General features: G+C 44.2%; 1 protein-coding gene across 1 annotated transcript in view; it reads right to left on the reverse strand.

Moving 5' to 3' along the window:
* The window catches only part of AMMECR1 (AMMECR nuclear protein 1), a 258,316-nt gene that overhangs the window by 225,684 nt on the left and 11,033 nt on the right, over window positions 1-21,599 (reverse strand). The window contains exon 2 of the mRNA XM_074029417.1: window positions 19,001-19,146. The gene's annotated coding sequence lies outside the window, so the exon portion shown is untranslated. The remainder of the gene's footprint in view (window positions 1-19,000; window positions 19,147-21,599) is intronic.

The raw sequence follows: 21,599 nt of genomic DNA on the forward strand, positions 1-21,599 counted from the left end.
ACAGAAGGTCTGACTCTCATTTCCTTTCTATTTGCAGAAGATAATTATTCCCTGTTTCAATATCAGAAGGGGATCTAGTTGAAGGCAAAAGGCCACAGGGTTCTGGTGAGGCACAAGTTCAAACCTTGCTGTAGTTGGACCTGTTCTACTGACTATCAACAACCTGGGTCCATGGGTGATGATAGTGTCTGGGGACTGGAGATTGGAGGTTCAGAGTGGAAGAGCTGGCATATGCCGCAAAATGCACCCTCTTGGGATGGAGCAGGAAACTCAACTGCAGCTGTTTAGTGGGGCACCCAAAGAGAGTGGCCACAACAGATACCAATTTAGAGAAGCTCTTGACTTTGGTGAAAGCAGAGGTCCTGCCCAGCCTAGCTGAACTGAGCAGGAGTAGGTGAGGCTTAGGAATCCTACCAGGTGCTAGTAGCAAGGATGAGACTCTAGTCCTTGGAGGCAAGGGTGAAGGAGTTCGGAGCCTGGGAAGAACCAGACAAAACCCCAGTCCCACTGAAACTGAATGACTAGACTGGTGGCGCTCAACTGAGACAATACTGCCCCCTAGGGGACTTTTGGAAAATGCAAGAGGATATTCAGAGGACTGGAAATGGGGATGCTAGATGTTCTCAAATGCCCACAACAGACTTGCAAAATGAAAAATAGTGTAGCATCCCGAATGATTTTTGAATGTTCTGCTGGACTTCTATGGAGCTGAAATCTGCTTTTCTAATTATCTAAACTTTTACTATAAATGTTTTATACCTAAGTACAAAGAGTTTTGCTTCCCCCGCCCCGACCTGACAGTTTTAATGAACTATTCTGTAAAAATATGGAATATTACACGGTTACAGAGGTTCATACAGACTCATTCATTCACCATTTCAGGAAATCGTGTCAACAGTTGTGATGTTGCTTTTGGAATTGATCAATACAGCATATCAGTTTGTGTCCATAACTGTTGCATTCATGGGGATTCTATATAAAGGCACAAGCTTCTGACCACTTCATTTAATCTTTCAATGTAGTCCTGTGTGAGCATTTACATAATTAAATACATAGTGTTTTATTATGGATTGCTTTATTTTCTCTTTCTATGGCAGGACATATATCTATCTTTTTGAACTTATGAGTGTAGGTAGATTATAGTACCTAGAAATTTAATTTCAGGATAGTAAAGGGGTGAAGCAAAAGCAGATTTATTATAAAAAAGAGGATGTTAAGTCTGATAAGGTTGAACACCACTGTGCTAGCCTGATGGCTTCGTGAGGGTCAGGACCATGTCTGTTTTGCTTCCGTTTGGCCTAATTAACTGAGGTGCTTATAAATAATGAATAATGAATGTGTATGCAAGCACACAGCTGGAGTCAGGCATGTAGGTCAGCATAGTCGGGGTGTATAACACTGGCAGGAGATGGGGACTTTTGAGCACCAAAAGAGGGCAGGATCCCAGTTATCAGAAGAGAAACTGTAGTTCTGAGTTTGCCTCAAAGCTAGAGCGTCCTAATGTCAAGGCCCAGGGCTTCTTACAGTCCTCTTATCTCGAGACATGCTGGAGCCAAGGGACTGACGTCAGATGGTCCCAGTAGTGAAGAGTTGTGTTTACATTCTCACTTGCTGGTATCAATCATAGGGGCCCAAAGACCTCACTGCCTAAAAAGAGGGCTGTTTTCCAGCTTGGCTGTACCTCTTTGCATTGTTTTGTCTGGCCAAGACAGAGAGGATACCAGGGAAAATGAGGCTCGAGTATTGTATGTATAATCTGTCAATGCCCTCCATGCTCCCATTAAGATCTCAGGCTGTTTTGGCCTTCAGGCAGATCCAGCCCCCTTATTTTTCTGTTGTTGCTGCTGCTGGTTTTTTTTTTTTTTTTTTTTTCCACTCCCCTGATCCCATAAATAATATGTGTACTCCTTCCTTCTGGGTCCTGTCCTCAAAGGTAACTGCTAAATATCTGACAAATGAATCGCTAAAGCCTTCAGGGCTCCTGATGAGAGAATGGGCTCCCACTTAGCATGAAGGGCAGGGGGCAGCACCTCACTTAGAGATATGATGCATAAGTACAGAGGGAGGTATTGAACCGCCTGTTGTCAGGAGCAGAAGGGACCCTGAGGTCATCTGGTTCACTAGATCCCAAACCTGGCTGTACAATGGAATTACCAGGAATGCTGGTGAAATACAGATACAGTGTGGCTCCTAATCCTCAGAGTCTGATTCAGTAAGTCTGAGATGAGGACTTGAATTATCTGCATATTATTAACAGTATCACTGGTGATTTCGATGAGGAACCTAGTTAGGGCAACCACTCAAACTGACTTCCTCATTTTATGGGTAGCCAGCTGAGTCACTGAAGGGATGATGACTTGCCCCGGGTCACATAGCAAGTCATGGCAGAATTGGAAATGGAACTCGGAGTTTTTTCTCCACTGTATTGGTGGTGGGACGATCTGACATTATTAGTGTGGGAAGAAGGACCTTAAATTTCACTGTACAAGCTGCTGCTCACTCTGCCTAGAGGTAGAGGACAGAGGGCATCTTAAAGGTTGTTTCTCCTTATAATAAGCAGTACATTTACTTCAGAGTTTGGAAGTGAATCAACAAAATACCCATCAAGATTAGTAGGACAAGAAGAACTCGCCAATATCTTTGACGATGTCTATCCATAAAAAGCCAAGTGAAATAATGGAGGTAATTATCCACCTATTTTGTTCGAACAGTTTGACCGAAAATCTCCTGGTAACTGAAGGAAAATAGAAGCTTTTAAAAATTGTTGTCTCAAGTAGCCTGAATGTCATCAACTCCCACTTCACTTTTCTTTTTCTGTGGAGATGCTCTCCCAGATGCCTGTCTCCTGGGGGTAGCAGCTTTCCACAGACAAAATGTCCACAGCTTTGGGAAGTATGGAGGGAGAAGGGAAATATTAAGTGAAATGGGATGTCAGGTCAAGCTGCGTTGGTTTTGATGTAGTCACCTGTCCTTTCAAGATAACCTTTTGGATCCTAGATCTGTTGTAGCTGGGGCCTTGGGACAAGTCCCGGCAGCCTCCAAGCCACAAGCTTATCATTTTGGCATAATTCAAGGCAGCCTCCTTGAAAGGCTCCACGATGGCAGCTGCTCCATTAGCAACTGGATGAAAGCAATGCCAAATCTCTTTATTTAAAATTAGACACTTCCTATTTTGGTTCCTAAATGGCAAATTTATCTGCTCTCTGCCTCCAGTCTTCTGTGTCCAAAGCTGCCTTAATGTGAGGTATTTCAGCAGCAATCAGCAAGTGTCTGCCTATTTATAAGCAACAGAGCTGCCATGGGTCACTGCACTTGTATCTCTGAGCAAGAGAAGTCAGGGGGTCCATTGGAAAGGAAAAATGCTGTGGCCTCCGGCAGTGAACCTTGGCGTGGGTCAGGGAAGACAGTTCAAGTGCACCAGAGAATGGAGCTGTAATGAGTTCAGTTGTGTATCACTGGCATGGAAGTCAGCAGTCCCAAGATCTAGGAAGAGTTTGGTCACCACTAATTTGCTACATGACCCTGGGCAAGAGTTGCCCCTTCTTGGGCCTCAGCCTCAACATTTCTGGGGAAAAGGATGCACAATTTAATGCATGGTGCCATTTACTGTGACAACCAGCCTGCCATCAAAATATAAAGCTGAATCTTTATCTCACTCCTTATTCCAAAATATAATCCAATTAGGTCAGATTTAGATGTTAAAAAGAGAACCATTAAAAGATTAGAAGAAGGCATAAGAGAATATTGAGGTAGGGAGTCTTTGCAAAGCAACAAGAAACTGAATGATAGATTTGACTATGCAAAATTTTAACAACTTGAGTATGGTGAAAGATATCTCATGCAAAGTGGAAAGACAACATATAAACCAGGATAAAGTCACAACATAGAAGGAAGACAATGGTTTATTATTCAGAATACTCCAACAGCTCCATTGTAAGAGGTGTGTTATTTTCTTTACAGTACTTACCATGATTTGCAATGACATGATTTAGCTGTTTGCTTTTCTATTATTTCCTCTGCTTACATGTTAGCTTCATGAAAGCTCAGGCTTTGCTTACTCACTATTATATTTCTAGTGCTAGACTGGTGCCTGGCATACAGTAGGTACTCAGTAAATACTTGTTGAAGGAATGAATAAATGAACTTCTATAGATCAATGAGAAAATGATGAACAATTCACTAGCAAAATGCTCAAAGAATAATGAACAGGCAATTCACAGAGGAAACCCAAAGGGCCTATGCCCTATTAAAAGGAATTCCAATCAGTAATAATTAAGAAATGCAAATTAAAACAATATTGAGATGACTGAGATGTCAGTTTTTACCTCTCAAATTGGCAAACATTTAAAAGGTCACGAAAACCCAGGGTTTGTGAGAATGTGGTGAAACAGGCACACTCATTCACTCTTGATGCACACCTGGAGGACAACTGGAAATGTTCTTTGAGTCAGCAAGTCCTCTCTTAGGAGTTTATCTTTGCAAAATGCTCCATGTATAAGGATGTTCATTTAAACATTATTTGTAAATAGGAACAAATTGAAAAAACTAAATGACCTCGGTGAAGGACTGGTTAAATCATCTATAATACATCCCAATAATGACATACTAAGCATTACTATGCTAATGATTAAGAGTTTGAGCCTTGGTTAGACTGCCTAGGTTTGACTTCCTCCTCTAGCTTTTATGAGCTATGCGACCTCGACCAAGTTTCTAACCTCTCTGTGCCTTTTCTCATCTGTAAAATGGGAAAAATAACCATTCATGAAGTTGTGAAGAGTAAATAAGATAATTCATGTGAAATATTGAGATAGGACCTGGCACAGAGCATTTAATAATTGCTATATTATATTTCAACTACTAGTATAATGACGACAATGATGATGTAGCCCCAAATAAAGACAAGCAAGGTCTTTAAATACTGATGTGCAATGACATCTCCAATATAGTATTGTGATAAAAGCAAGTTGCAGAAGAGTAAGTATAGTAGGATCTGATTTTTGTTAAGGGTATTATATGTTACACATACAGGAAAAGACTGGAAGGATAGACAGACTGTCAACACTGCGGAGTAGAATAGGAGAGGTAGATTTTCCCTTGAGCAATAATTAGAGTTGTTTGAAACAAGCATGTGTTACTTTTATAATAAACAAAAGATGTAAAGGGGAAAAAAAGCTCCATTTGGAATTCCGAGGACAGTTAATCCCACCAGGCTTCACATCCCCCAGTTCTTGGCCACAGCCCAAACGTTAAGCCTCCTTGCTCGTCATCTGTCCTCTCCCATACCATCCTCATACTGCTCAGTGCTCCCATCCCCGCCACCCCGACTCATCCACCTCCCCACTACCACCCTCTCTCACTCTTCTCAGTACCCTCTGGAAGCCTCCACCTTGCAGTAAACAATTCCCCCTGCACCCTGGATAAATTTTACAGAACACTATTGTCTACCTCGGGGCCTGAAGTGCTGAAACCTGAGTCTCCACGGCGGATCTCACGGCTTTGCCACCAGCGCCCTCTAGTGGACACTGTTCACACTCCCACAATACAGGCACCCTAGGGCTAGGAGGTGGGATCTGTGCTCTAGCTTCCCCTGTTTGCTTCCAGGCTGTTAGTCCTCCGTCCTCAGCCAAGAACTCCTCCTTCTCATGCCATCTGGCTACTTCTCTCCTCGTTGACGCTTCTTTATAACCATCCCCTCCTGGTCAGCCCCCCTTCCCCACATTCAAAGAAGAGTTCGACATCTGGCTCACTGTCTTCTTCTCCACCCCAAGTCCTGACATCATTCTGGGTGAGTTGGACATCGTGATCCATGTACAGGACACACTCTCATCCTAGCCTTACCATGCTTCATCATCAGTCAGAACCCCCTACCATCTACACCTTGCTGGCTGGCCTCAACACTCTTCTTTTTACCTCAGGAGGCTCTCCAGGTTTCTGAGCCCCCTCCATTCATTTCTTCCATCCCATCAGCCCCTTTCACCTTACTACCTTCCCTCTCCATCCTCCAAAATGATGATGATAAGAATAACAACGAATATGTATATGTCAGGCATTTACTACCCATCTTATGACATCATTTCAATAATCTCATGTTATCCTCACAATAACTTTATGAGGAAGGTACTCTTGTGGTTTTCCTTTTAATGAGGTGACTGAGGCTCAGAGAGGTTGAATGACTTACCCAAAGTCGCACAGCAGAGATGAGATTTGAAGTAAGGTCTGTTTGCTTTCAGAATCTTGTGTATATCCCCAACTCCCTTGCCCTGTGTCTTTCTGCTGCATCCATGAGGCAAAATCCCAAGTCTGGATAAATTTAACGGACAGTTTCCTCCTCTGTGCTTATGCCCAGATGGAGGAACATTGCTGGAGAAAATCCCATCACTTTGTTGGTTAGTCCCACCAGAAAGTCATAGTTTCCAACCTCAGCGGGGCCCCTCGACTCAGCTAAACAATCCTTCTAACTAACTGTCCTGACAATAGCACTTGCAAACTTTCTCCATAGCCCTCTGGAGTCAGACTGTCTGAGTTAGAGTCTGCCTTGGCCACATCCATGCTCCATACCATGCCAGCCTTTAAGAAAGGGTGAAGTGGAGGAAAAAGGATGAGGGGAAAGGGGAAGTGACATGTATTGAGTGTCTTCTAGGTACCAGCCACTGTGCCAGGTGCTTTGCATGCAGTATTTCATTTAATCCTGCCAGCAGCTCTGCAAGGTCAATACTCCTGTTATTTTTGCTTTACAGAGGAGGAAGCTGAGGCACAGACAGGTTAAGTCACTCACTAACGTGACACAATTTGTACGTGGAGAAGCCATCTCATTCGTTTAGACCTTCCTTATCTTGATGAATTATTGTGACAAGCTGCTAAATGGCTCCACTGTTACCTATCTCATGGCCTACAATCTACCTTCCATTCTGTTGCTGGGACAATCTTTCTAAAATGCACACTTGACTGTGCTACTACTCTGCTTAAAGTCCTTCCAGAGCTTCCCCTCAGTCTTCAGAATGAAACAGAAACCTTTGATCTTAATGATTTGGCCCCCTCCTTCCTTTCTCACTGCATCCACTACCACTTGCCCATGCAGTCACACAGAACTATTTTTGGTCACCTGATGACACCTTGCTTTCTTCTGAAGAAAGAAAAAAGCATATATATATATATGTTCTGCCTCCCCATCCTCCACACCCTTTCCTGTGCACCTTAAATGCTCCTCTTGTGTGCTTTCTCAGCATTCATGTTTATCTCAGTGTGTTATAATTTCCTGCTGTCTTGTCTGTTTCCCCCATTAAACTGGAAGCAGCTTGAGAACTGGGATTGTGCCTTAGTCATCTCTGCACTCCCCAGGGCCGTAGCACCAGAGCCATGGTGAAATCTATGTTAGCTGAATGACTGAATGAATGAATGAATGGAGTGAATGAGAGAAGAAAAAGCTCTCACTTGGAAAGTTTAGTGACATGAGCTGTATGGTATCTGATTCTTGGCTGAAGCTGCTGCAGTTTTTCCCTATGACTACAGTGCTATAAAAATATGTCTGCACGTGGATAAAGACTGGAAGAGAACTTTCCACACAAAATTAAGAGTTGTGTTAGAGTGGTGAGTGATGGATGCTTTTTTCCCCATTTTCAAAATGTTCTTTAGTACTGCTTTTGGATTGTTTTGGCAATGTAGCAGACATTGTAGAAATGGAATCTGGGGCTCCCATGCAGGAACCGACAACCAATATGTATTGATGTCCAATGTACTCTGCTGGGTTCTGGGTGCCGTGGGGAGACGGGTGGGTAAAGGCGACTCATTCTGACTCAGGTTTGCATGGTCAGGTATCTTGCCAATTAGGTTGGATTTGCTGGAATAAAATGAGAACTTTCAAGAATTTTCCAAGCTCCTGGGTTGAGGTATTTATTTTCTCCCAAAGCTGGGCCGCAAACAAAGATGGCTTTTGTTTGCAGTAAAATACTCATTCCTTCCATTTTGTCCTGCAAAGTGACTTCTACAGCTTTGGGAGTCAGGTTTGCTGAGTGGGGAAACTGATTGTCCATATTTCAGTGGTTTAGAAATGACCAAAAATGTTTGCCTTTTCTGGCTCTTGAATAAAATGTTTAGGAATTTCATTGGCAAAATGATGAAATTGTTCCTTTACTGCTGCAAGATTTCCGAAACTATATATTGTGTGTTAACTCAGAAGAGGCAAAAGATGGGAAGCAGACTCAGATGATGAATACTCTGCCTCAATTGGGCGCTTACTCACTCTGCCATGGCAAGGCACTGTGTTCTGGACTTTGGAGATATCTCATTTAAAACTCTCAACAGCCTGTGGGGAAGGGACTGTTATTGTTCTCATGGTAGAGATGGTCAAACTGAGTTTCATAGAGGCTCAACTCTGAAACCATGAGACTAGGATTTGAAGCCAAGTTCAGCTGGTTCCATGGGCATGTGCTAATCATTTGGCAACAGTGCCTCTAGACTAGTCTGGCTACAAAGGGACAGAGGTATGTATTTATTTTGACTTAACGAACAGTTGTTTAGTGTTTACCATGTCCTGGGCACATGATAACTGCTTTACAAATGTTAGATTATTTACTCCTCATAGACAACCCTGTGAGGAGGTACTATTATTAATATCATATGACAGGTGAGAAAATGGGGGCACAGGGGTGTTAAATCACTTGCCTGGGGTCAGTCAGGCTAGCATGTGACAAAGCCAGAGTTACAATCCAAGTGGCCACGTTCAGGTGTGTGGCCCATTCCCTTGACTCTGTGCTGGTTAGCATGCTACCCCCTGTGCCCTGTCTACATAGCTCTGGCTCAGAAACACTGAAGACATGGGTCTCTTTTTGTGGTTTTGTAACAGATTTGTACTTTTTAAAGTACTGTCCACCATTAAAGCTCTACGTTCTGCTTCTAAGGGTCCTGTGGGGTTGGTGGGAAGAGCGAATACATACTCCGTCCTTCTATAGCAAGACTATCTTAGAGGCAAGGTTGCCCAGTGGTTAAAGCATGCCCATGGTGCCAGCTGAACTCACCTTCAAATCCTGGCCTCATTATTTCAGAGCTGAACCTCTCTGAACGTCTGTATCACTCTCTTTGCTAAAGGAAGAGGAAGCTTTCTCCCGATATCTTCATTTACTTCCAGTTTTTGGTTTTGTGGGGAGAGCTGGGTTTCCTCCACAGCTAGGCGCTGGTGGCAAAGGGCTTTTGGACTGTCACCACTTTTCATTCAACAGATACTTCAGGATAGCACCCTTCAAAGGCAGTCTGCTTGGGGTCACCAGGAACAGACGGAGTGCTCTTCCCTACTGCGCTCATCCCACCTAGTCCCATCTATCCTTCCCTACTCTGAGTCCCTCCTCTCAGCACTGCCTCATTCCCCAGAGCCAGGCCTAGACAATGGTGGCTGCTCAGCTTGGAGGGAGGGGGGATGAAGAGGCAGCAGGCCCAACCCACCAGCTTGAAAGCTTCATTTGACAGGGGAGGAGGCACATCTGGTTTGGGTTTTCAATTCAATTCAACAATGATTTATTGTGAGTCTGCCAGCTGCAGAGGTTCTGGGCTAGGCTAGGCAGCAAGAGATGCAAAGATAAGTAAAATACTGTCTGTGCCCTTAAAGGAGTTTTCTAGGTTGTAGAGGTGTGTAGACCCAAACGAGCATTTTCTTTAATGTGATAAGCCCTGTGCTTAGTAGTTTGCCTTGCCTACATTATTATGTCTTTGCATCTTCCCAGCAGGTTTTGTGATGGAGGTGGGTAAACTATTATCCCTTCATTTGACACACATGAGGAAACAGAGCCTCAGAGAGGAAGAGACTGGCCCAAGGTCACATGGTTAAGAAGTGACCAAACCAGTCCTGGAACTATTACATTCTTCTGCTTCTCAGAGATGATGAAGATGATGATGATGACAAAAAACACTTACTGAGCTCTGGAGGCCGAGTCTTGTGCTATGTGGGCTGCAGATATTATTTTATTGGCAACTTCCAACATCTCATTGAGGCTGATGTTGTTATCCCTTTTTCTAGAAGAGAAAATGGAGGTAGCCTTGGGAAGTGATGGAGTTGGAATTTGAAACCAGGTCATTCCAGTCCACCAGCCTGTACCATAAAAGAGGTAGACACGGGGTGGTATGTTCAGGGGCAAGAACAATGAATTGTGCCTGGAAAGGCTTCATGCCAGAGATGGCATTTACATTTAGCCTTGAAGGGTGAGATGGGGTTATGCTTGGTACAGTTGGGAGAGAGGGTATCCCAGTTAGAAGGGATAATCTGAGCAAAGAACCCAAGGAGATGACTTGTGGAGCATTTTGATTGAGAGGTTGTAGGTTCATCCAGCATGCAGGCTGGGGACTCTGGGTGTAGAGGAACAATATGAAGGAAACCAGAGATACACCTGATGGTCTTCCACATTTTTGTCAAGTTGAGGTTCTTATTAAGAGCAGGTACTCTGCCCCAAAGGCTTTTCAAATGATACTATCTTGCAACCCATGAGCAAACACCCTCGAGACTCTCACTGTGTAAATACTACTGTGCTGAGAGCTGCAGTGAATACAAAAGAAAACAACTCAATTCCTCAAGTGTGTGCCGAAGGCCCCCGTGTGGTTGAGGAGGCAAGATACACACAATCAGGAAAAGCAGCAGCTAGCACAGGCAGCTTGCGATGAGGGCCAAATGAGTTTTCCCAGCCTCAGATTTCAAGGAACATGAACGAGAGGAAGGCAGGCAAGCTTAAGGCCGGGTGGGGCAATCAGTGTAGCTGGCGTCAAGGGCTCTGGCGAGGCCTCCCTTCCCCCAAACTGCCTCGGTCCCCAACCATGTCTTGACCTCCCAGAGTTTGTTAGGGAAGATGGGACCTTATGGGATGAGAGACAGCCCATGGGAGCTGGGAAACCGAGCCGAATACCTGATATTCCTGATCCTCCAATTTTCTACACTTAGTCTCATTTCCTGGCAGCTCCTCCAGCTGCTGAATTGTATGTGTATGTGTGAGCCGTATTTTAAATTAAGCAGTGAGTTCTTTCAGCTCATCATAAACATGCTAAAAAGCTTCAGCCACGGCCTGAGCCCACCCCCGCTCTTTATACACACAGGCAGCAGCTGGGGCCACTCGACCCCACACTCTAATGTGCATTGCCTATGACTCACCAACAAAAACGACTGTATGTTTCAGTCTCCCTGGGTAGCTGATTCCTAGTTGTGGTGGGAAATCTCAGTCCGATTTGGAAGGCAAAGGGCCTCAGCCCCGCCCTACCGACTGTGAATTCTACAACATATGGAGCGCCTACCTTGTGCAAGGCATTGTGGGTAAGTCCATTCATCTCTCTGGGCTTTCCATTTCCTCAGCTTCAAAATGCATGTACTAATCCTGCTGGCTTTACCTCCCTCCCAGGGCTGTGTGTCTTAGCCACACTGGTCTTTCCATTTCTGGAGCATTCTCAAAGTCTTTTCCTGCCCCAGGGCCTTTGCATGTGCTCCTGCCTGGACTGCCCTTCCTCTTGCTTTTGGCATGGGAGGCTCCTTCCTAACCTTTCAGTCTCAGCTTAATGTTACCTCCTGAGATGAGCCTTCTCTGACCACCCACAGTTAGATGCCTCCTGTTCCTCCCTTACATGTATTTTATTAGCAATGCTTCCTTAACCCCACTTACTGCTCTGGGTAATTATGTCTATTTATATTTGTCTTTTTATGGTATGTCTCTCCCACTGGAATGTAAGCTCCAAGAGGACAGGGACCTTGTCTGTGTCACTCAGCAATGTATCCCTCTCCTCTAGAGTGGTGCTTGGCACATAGTAGGCTGACATAAGCAAAACCATCTGGAAAATATTTTCTTCCTGAGGTTCTTGCCAGACATATGGTTGCTGAGGGAAAAATTATGGCAGAACTGTGTCATTCCATAGGAAAAAAATCAGGCTAAAAGGGAAGAGTTTGTTGAAAACAGTTCTGTTTTAGAAACCAGTCCTTTGAGTCTCATCGCCAGACACAGTCTTATGAAATTAAACAAAGAAATAAAAAGCATAAAAGCTAAGTTTTTATTGGGTATTTACTATGTGCCAGGAACTGTTCTAAGTGTTCTACACAGATTATCTCATTTAATCCTCATAATAACCCAACGACGTCAACTCTATTATTAGCTCCATTTAACAGATGAAGGAATTGAGGCTCTGGGATGTTAAGTAAAGTGCCCAAGGTCACACAGCTAGCAAGAGGCAGGACCAAAAGTTGAACCCAAGGCAGTCTGAGTCCAAGTCCACAAACTAAATCATCTCACCTGCAGCCCCTACCTCATGTTACCCTACACCTCCCACGCCACCCCCAGGCACCATTCTACTACAGCACTGGCCACATTGCAGAACAGGGGTTTGTTTACTTGTCTGTCCTTCCTATGAGGAGATTCTCAAGTGCAGAGACTGGATCTTCTCCATTTTTGCTTCCCCTGTGCCTGGAAGAGAGCTTGTTCTGGAATAGCTACCAAGGAATATTCGTTGAATGAGCAAATTAGTGAGGGAGTAAGTGGATCCATATTCCTCAATAATTTTCAGGCTTCAGGCTTATGGACTCATGTGTATTTCCCTGGTCAAGCATAACACTGGGCACAAGGGTATTCTGGTGCAAGAGGTCCCTCTCACCACAGGGTACAAGGAGGACTAGCTCTGACTGGGAAAACCAAAGCAGTGTTCCATGGAGCAAGGCGCTTGATCCCAAAGGTTTCATTTTGTCATCAGTCTAAAAAGTAGCTGGACCTGTTTAGGACTTAAACAAACTTTCAGTGTTCCAAGCCCATCTCAAATCCTTTGCAGAATGAGGCAGGGTGTGGGGAGGTGGTGGTGGGGCAGTTATAAATAAACAAATACCCACAAACCGGCTGGTTTTTTAAACAGAATTTGCTTCAGTCATCGCTGCACCACATTTTCCCAACTGGCCTCCGTCGTGAGAACAAGTGGGAACTTTCATACTGAATGGCTTTATTTTTATTCCGACCAGATGAATGGCAGGAGTTTTGGCTCGGGAAGCAGGTTTCCGATCCTCAGCACACAGTTTGCTGCCCTACTGTGCCCCGTCCATCACACACAGCGCCCTGCACAACATACCCAGTCATTGCATCTGCTGCCTCAGCCCTTGAAAATAATTGGGTCATTGTTTTATTACACCAGCGAGAGAGCTGCAAGCCTGTTAGGATTATGTCATTGATATTTGCGTGAAAAGGCAATCATGATATGCTGGTCATTTAACACAGCTGGGAATGCAATTGTGTTGTCATTGTTTAAGGTTCTCATCCAGCCCCTCTGACTTTGTTGCACAGCCCAGCCAGTGTAAATGGATCGCTCTGATGTATGTCACCTTTAAAATGCTTTCTAGCCCTTCAAGGGACCAAGCAGGATTTAACTCTTTTCATGCACTTGGACTTTGCTGCTTGTAGGCACAGCAGTCTGAAGGTGAGAGATGCTTGCTTTTCATGCGTGTGGGAGTTGTGCACCCTAGTGGCAGGATGCTGCAATACAGTGTCATTTGTTCACTAACTGCTGATCAGAGCCAAGGACAATTTTGGCTCAAGAACAAATGAGACCTAATGTCTGTGAGGGAAGACTATGTAGATAAGCCACGGGTCAGAGTTGTGTTGCGACTTGTGTTGTGTGCTAGTTTCAGTGGGACTTGTGCTTTCATTGCAATTGTCACTATGCTTAAGCAGGGGTCTCTGCTAAGTAAATTCAAGCATATTTGCATTTATCGACAGGTATTACTGATGGCAGAAAATCTTATTTCCACATAAGGCAATGAGTAACATTGATTATAGAAGTGTAAACAAAGCTCAAATTCATGCGCCATTGCAACTCATCGATCCTCTTCTACTGGCACGCTAGCCTGAGTTTTATGGCATATAGCCATTAAAGTATTGTTCAGAGGAATCTGTTGCAGACACCTGTTCATCCCTCTTCTGGTCCCGGTCCTTGCCAAACCAGCTCTGTGCCTTTGCCAACCACCTTGAGGTATGACAGGAAAAGTTGACTCAATAAGGGAGTCAGCTGAAGGGATGGAGTGGCTTAGATGCAAATCAACAAATCCCAGTGGCCATGGCTATAAGGAACACAGATTCCTGAAGTTTTCTTGGCAACTAGCTCCAACTGCTTTGCCTTCTTGGTGCTTTGGTATTTGTGTTGTTCTAAGTTCCCAGTTTTGATCTGTTTTTGCCTTATGGCTGCAGCTTCCCTTTCTGGAAAATGGGGCTCTTGCTGGGATCAAATGAGAGAACACACCCAGACTTGGCATAGTGCCTGGCACAGAGTAAGTGCTCAACAAATCGTACCTGTCGTCTCTTTTTCCCTGTCCAGGTTTCTTCTGGTTCTGTTCTCTGTACCTCCAGTATTGGCCCAGAACCAGGACGTCTTCCCTCCCCTGACTGGCAAGTCAGATTACCTGGCCCTCAGACAAGCTGGGCTCCCTTTTCTGGCAGCCTTTTGTTGTCCTTACCTGTTGCCATGTGCCACTCACTGTAACCACAGGCAGACCTCTGCCAGTTGCTGACATTAACCTATTGAATCCTGGCAGAGAAGAATGAGTTTGCAGATTGGAATTTGCACGTCTGGGCCAGATACGAGACCAGGAGGCAAAGCCATATTTGCCTGTCCTCCCCACTTGTGAGCAAATCACCCACATTCTGGTTAAAACCAGATGTTTCACACCCATGACTGCAATGCCACACATCAAACTTGCTCACAAAGAACACAAAGTGGTTTTCACCTCAGAAATGTAACCTGCCGGTCACTTCTCAAATTTCCTAGCAGCAACTACCATGCCTGGGTATTTTTCCCTTAAAAATGACAACCGTGTTGGGTCTCCTGTAGGGACTTTAATTTGGAAGCCCTGGGAGAACTTATATGCTCTTTCCAAGAGGGTCTCTGATGGCTTTAATTCACATGGAGTTAATATATTGGAAAAGATAAGAGATCTTCCCCAAACTCACTTGCTCCTTGAAAATGCTATTCAGTTGCCTTGGCGAATAGCCAATCCAAACATTAAAAAAGAGATAGAGAATGCAGGAATCCTAAATGCTATTCTCAGTGCATGTCCAAACAAGAACTGGGGGCTGAGGGGCAAAGAACAGAAAGAGGAGAAAAGACAGCTTTTGTAGCCTAGGCCATGAGTTGATCCCACCCCATCATGTCCTGTACCCTCCACGCTCATAAAGAAGAAAGAGGAGGCTGGGCACGGTGTCTCATGCCTGTAATCCCAGCACTTTGGGTGGCCAAGGCAGGCGGATCACCTGAGGTCAGGTGTTGGAGACCAGCCTGGCCAACATGGCGAAACCCTGTCCCTACTAAAAATACAAAAATTAGCTGGGCGTGGTAGCACATGCCTGTAATCCCAGCTCCTCGGGAGGCGGAAGCAGGGGAATTGCTTGAACCTGGGAGGCAGAGGTTGCAGTGAGCTGAGATTGTGCCATTGCACTCCAGCATAGGCAACAGAGTGAGACTTGGTCTCAAAAAAAAAAAAAAAAAAAAAAAAAAAAACCCAAAAAACAAAAAACAGAAAAAGAAAGAGGAAGAGGACAAAGACAATGACGAAGATGAAGATGAAGACGAAGACGAAAGAAGAAGAAGAAGAAGAAGAAGAAGAAGAAGAAGAAGAAGAAGAAGAAGAAGAAGAGGAAGGAGGAGGAGTAGGAGGAGGAGGAGGAGGAGAGGAGAAGACAAGAGAAGAGAAGAGAAGAGAGAAGGGAGAAGAGAGAAGAGAGGAGAAGGAGAAGATGTGGTGGCATCATGACTTTTCTGCTAGGGTTAATTGCTCAGCCTGAGAGGCTCTCCAGGCTGGCAGGCCACACTAGAGCCAAGAGTGAAGGGTCCATTCAGTAAGGTCACTGCCATAATCAGTTCTCAACCACTTTAACTCAGTTTTTCTGTTGCTGCTTTGTTGGTTAGTGATGTGTTTGTTTCTACCCATTTGGGAGAAGGGTAGGAAAGGAACTAAGCTGATCAACTATTCCACATGTGTCAGGCCCTGTATTTGTCTTTTCAAACATTTATTCACACTCTGAGGGACTCACTCAGGTCCAGCAACTGTGTGGCTGTGAAGCAGGAGTTTCTCTCTATGCATTCACTGGGAATGGTTTGTACTGATCACGCTATTTTTCCAGTGCTTTCAATGTTAGATGTTGCATGGTAAGAAACAGGTGGTTAAGTGTTGAGACAGTTCTTATTTGGAATTGTCTCTTCCTCCTTCTCCTCTCAGGCAGATGCTAAAGGATGTCTGTAGTTTTTTTTTTTTTATGGCATTTTGCTAAAGATACACTTTCATTAATTCATCAAATAGCTTTTTTGAGACATTATTATGAGTGAGGTGTTGTGCTATGATATGCTTTATATACCATATCTTATTTCATCCTCGCCACAAAGCTGTGAGGTAGGTACTATCATTATCTTAATTTTACAGTCAAGAGACTGAGGCTCAGGAAACATAATGCAAAGTCACACTCAGTTAATAAGTTGAGAGCTAGGATTCAAACCCAGGTTTATCTGACTCACTTACACTATACTTCCTCCACATAGCACACTGTGGGCCTGTCACAGCTCTTGAGGACAAAATTCATTCTTAGAAAAGTTTCCTTACTCCACTTTTTGTTGATAGTTACTACTGCTGCTGTTGCTGCTGCTACTACTATTACTACTACTGCTACTGTTTCTCCTCCTCTATTTATCCAGAACTGCATTTTTCCAGCACTCCTAGGTTCTTTGAACCCAGCTACCAGTTATAGAATTTAAACCCAGGCCTGCATGAGTCCATTGCACCCATTCTACTTTTCTGCACTGCTTGTAATGTAACACAGGAGGTATGGGACATCCATAAGTCAGGTAGGTAATTGACTGCAAGCTTAACATTCACTCACCAATCATTTATTGAGCACATATTTGATGAGCAGCCTATGGATCCTGCCCTGGAGTTGTTCATAAGAACTTCCAGGCAGACAACTATGGGATGAATACATTTGAATTTATTAAATCTACATGCAAAAAACCATGCATGTAATTATAAATAGTATATCAGAATATGTGTAAATGGGGTTCTGTAAAAGGTTTGAAAGAGGCAGGCCTGGTTTAGTAGTGAGAACAAGGAGCAACAAGGCTCTGCCACCAAATAACAACATGAGTGTTGTCCCCTTAATCTCTCTGGGCTTCTGTTTCCAGATCAAGGACCTCAAAATAATAGTCATAGTCACCATTTATTGAGTACTTGACTGTTAACCAGGCAGTATGCTAGGTGGTTTTCATTTAATCTTGACAACCAGTATTGTCACTTTCTCTTTTCTACAGCTGAGGCTCAGAGACATTAGGTAATGTCTAGGTCACACAGCTCTTCAGTGACCAGTTGTTTCTATGTCAGAATCCTCTTAGAATCACTGAGTTGTATCACCTCCCTTGCCTCCTGACCCAACTCCCAAGTCAAGTTTTCTCTACTATGTCACCTGAAAATTAAAATTAAAATCAAGGATAATCTTGTTCAACTGAGCCAAGAGGATAAACATTAGAAATAGCAATTAGTAGGTAGAAATGTTGCCAGGAAGAGCTATACAAAAGCATAGAAAGGCAACCAAGGGAGTTAATGATGGGGGTGTGGCAGGGGTTGCATGTTGATGGGTAATTGAATCCTGGCCAGCTCTTACCTTCTTCCTTCACCTTCCCACTCCGCGATTTCTCAGGCTTCTCTAGAGAGCACAACCCACCTAAAGACAGCCTGTGCTGCCACAGGAGGGCACCAGGCCAGGAATGGCAGGCCTAGGGGAGTGAGGCTCTGGGCTGGGAACCATAAATAACCACTTTAATGAAAACCAGCTTTGGCCAAAAGCCTTGTCATTTCTTAAGAGGTTCTGTGCTTCTTCTAATGACCTAGTTACTTGAGAAAAGCCTAGCCTAACATATACAACAACAACAACAGTTGCCCTATAATGAGTACTTACTATGGGCCAGGGCCTGTGCTAAACACTCACTAATTCATTTAATCCTCACGCAGCCCTACAGGAGCAAGTACTATTATTTCCCTCACATTACAGAGCAGGCATCAGGCTGAGAGAAGCTAAGTCATTTGCTCAAGATCATATAGCTGGTTGGAGCTGGAATTTGAAGCCTGAAGCACCTAGGTCCAGGGCCTGAGCTCTTTAATTCCTGTATTTAATGAATGTCTGTCGAAGGAATAAACAGATGAATGGACAAATGTATTCATTTCACTTCACTTTAACAAACATTTATTGATTGCTCTGTGTCAGCTCCTGTGCTAGGCATTGAGGAATTACAAGTTTAGCACGCGTGCACACACACACACACAAACACACACACACACACACACACAAACACACACACACACACACACACACACACACACACACACACACACACACCCTGCGTGGCCCTTGCCCTCCAGGGGTTCACAAAAGCATTCTGTATTGTGGCTTGATTTCTTCTGGAGAGAAGTAATTTGAATGTCTCGAACAGCAGTTTTTAATGATGCTATTAAATTTAACCTAAAGCGGGGGTTGTGCACCGGTGACCAAAGTGTTTCAAATGAGAATGTGTCTTTGATTAATCATTAATTCAGCCAGAGAATAGTTACTACCAGAAATGGAGCTGCAACTCCTATTATATTAGCTAACTCTTCCTCCATCTATCATGTCTCTATCTTGTCGAACCCTCCCACGATACAAAAGTTATCTGTACCCTAATGGACAATTATCCCATCCATCATTCCTGCTGGTCTTGTTGATTGCTGGTAGTCTACTTGCCCACGGAGGAGACTTACAAATAGTCACGACCAATGATGCACTGGAAAACTGCTCATTTATAGACATTTTAAATCTATGTAGAATGAATTATTTTTCAGGCTGTCCTTAAGCTGCATTTGCTTTGTTGGTTATGTAAAAGGAGATATGAATTCCTTACCTATGTGTGAGACATGGCGTCTGAATATTTTTAAATTCCTCTAGGCAGCAGCCCTATACATATTTGTTAAAATGACGAAAGAATAAAGTAAACATACCTAGAGTAATTCCAGAGGAGCAGGCTTCATACCTGGAGCTTGGGTGAGTGGCCATCATGTCAGTGTAGTCACCGTCTTCCTCTTCCTTTCTAAGTACTTTGAGGAGAATCCCAAGTTGATTACGGTCAAGGCGAGGACTCCTGGTGCTGAAAATAGGGATTGAGTGGACAATGAGAGATGCCTGTTGAATTCCCTGGGACTATTGCTGAGATTTGAGGGCAGAAATGCCCTCCTCTCCCATGTCCTACCCTAAGCCTGATAACACATTTTACTTTTTGTTACAGTAACTACCATGCCTAGTAAAATTGGAGTCACTGGTTGCCCAAGGCAAAAACCCAAGAGTTGTAGTTCACTCATCTTTATTTCTTACCTCTACATTCAGTCAGTCACTAAGCCCTGCTAAGTGTATTTCCTAAGCATTGCTTGAATGTCACCCATTTTCACCATTCCTACTGCCAGGGCTTTAGGTCAGGACTCCTCCCACCTCCAGACATCTCTTGCCTTGATTCCTACAATACCTTAATATTTTCTCACCTTCTCTCCTTTCTCCTCTGTGACCATTCTCCTCAAAGTGGCCTGAGTGATCTTTCAAACATGCAAATCAAATAATTTCACACCTCCACCCCCTCCACTTAACACTTGCAAATAGCCTCACAACACCTGAGACTTGAGGCTCTCAAAATGTGGGTCCTGGGGCCAGCAACGCCAGCATCTCTGGCAACTTGTTAGAGTACGTACTCATTAGAGTACCTACTGAATCAGAAACTCTGAGTGCTCACCCACTCTGTGTTTAACAGCCCTCCAGGTGATTCTGATGACCACTCAAATTTGAGAACTGGCCCCCTAGAGCCATGGTTCTCAATCCTGGCTGCACATTCAAATAAATGGAGGGAGCTTTTAAAAGTTCTAATGCCTCTCCTGCAGACTAATTAAATCATTTTCTAGGGGTGGGATCCAGTCATAAGTATTTTTTAAAAGTTCCCCAGGTGCTTCTAATATAGAGTCAAGGCTGAGAACTATTGCTCTATAGGATGAAGTCCAAACTCTTTAGCTTGGCATTTAAGGCCTATCTCTTTGGTCATAACCACCCCCGCTCCCATGCTCTCGCTTGTTCATTCTAGAATTGAATCACAGGGAGTCATTTACAATTCTCTTAGAGCCACACACGGTCTCTTACCTCTGTGCATTTGCACACATAACTCCCACTGCTGTGCCCATCCCTTCCTCCCTCCCTTCACCCAGCTAACACCATCTCATCTACAACACATAACTCAGAAGACACCTCAAAGGAACAGTTTTCCCTGCCCATCCAGTCCGGGTTAGATGCCCCTCCTCTGTACTCCCACAGTGTCCCCATCATAGCAATGGACACATTCTCTTGTTCTTCTCTGGTTAGTTGTCTGCTTTCTCTACCAGTCTGAGAGCTAGGATCCCCAGCGTGGCACACAGTAGATGTTCCATGATTCCGTATGTCCTGTTCCCTCTTTTTGGAGTGACCTTCTGTGCCTTGTCTGTGGCCTTCAGGATGCAGCTCAGATATCACTTCTTGGGAGTCTCAGGATTCTCTGTCTGGACCCTTTCTCTAGGCTCCCACAACAATCTAAATGTAATCTGATCCCAGCCCTTAGCACACGGGGCTATCAGGCTACCATAGTCTGTTTACTTATCTGCCTCCCTCACTGAACTGTAAGTAACTTGAGGTTAGGGATAGTGCCTTGTACATTCCTGTATCCCAGCTCCTAGCCCAATGACTAACACATTATAGGTGCTCAGTAGCCATAACCATCTGCAGAATAAACAACTGAATCAATGAAGACCTTTTCCTCTTCTCCATATCTTCAGCCACTATTTCTGTCCAGGCCCCCGTTGCTTTATTGCAATAGCCTTCTGACTATTTCCCATCTCTCCTTTCTCTGATGCCATCTGAACACTCCCTGCTCTCCAAGATGTGGCTTTCTAAAACTATAGTCACCCTATCCCTCCCCTGCTCAAACACTTTCAGTCATTCCTCATTGTCTGCAGGGCAAATATCAAAGTGGAATTCCAGATCCTTCCTTCCCCAGAGTGGTCTGCCTTCCCAACCATACCTCCCCCTGATTCCCCTATGGAAGACCAGCCATATCATCTGTGGGTCCTGGTGAAAAATGAAAATGTGGAACCCTGTGTTAAAAATAATCAAGGATTTCAAGATAGCGGCAAAGCAGAGCATTAAACCAAGCGTGGGGCACTTCTGAGTGCAGGGTCCTATGCGACGGCACAGGTCTGCCCCTATATATATCCAGCACACTGGCCAAATGCACTTGCTCCTCCTTCAACTGCTCTGTAAGTTCACTTTCTCCATGGCTTTTGTCAGGCTGTTCCATCTCTTCTACCCCACTGGCCAATTCAAAGCTTGTCTTCCCTGTAGATTCACCCTGTTCTTCAAGAATTGCTCAAGTCTCGTCTCCTACTGTTCCAGACCACAGTAGTTTCTACTACACAGCCTGCTATTAATAATTATTTTTATATGTGTATAGTCTTGCTTCTCTACTGAATTTTAAGCTACTTGAGGGCAAGGACTCTATTTTGTTCATCTTTATGTTTTTTTGTTTTTGTTTTT

This window comes from Macaca fascicularis, chromosome X, assembly GCF_037993035.2.
Source record: "Macaca fascicularis isolate 582-1 chromosome X, T2T-MFA8v1.1".
Lineage (NCBI taxonomy): Eukaryota > Metazoa > Chordata > Mammalia > Primates > Cercopithecidae > Macaca > Macaca fascicularis.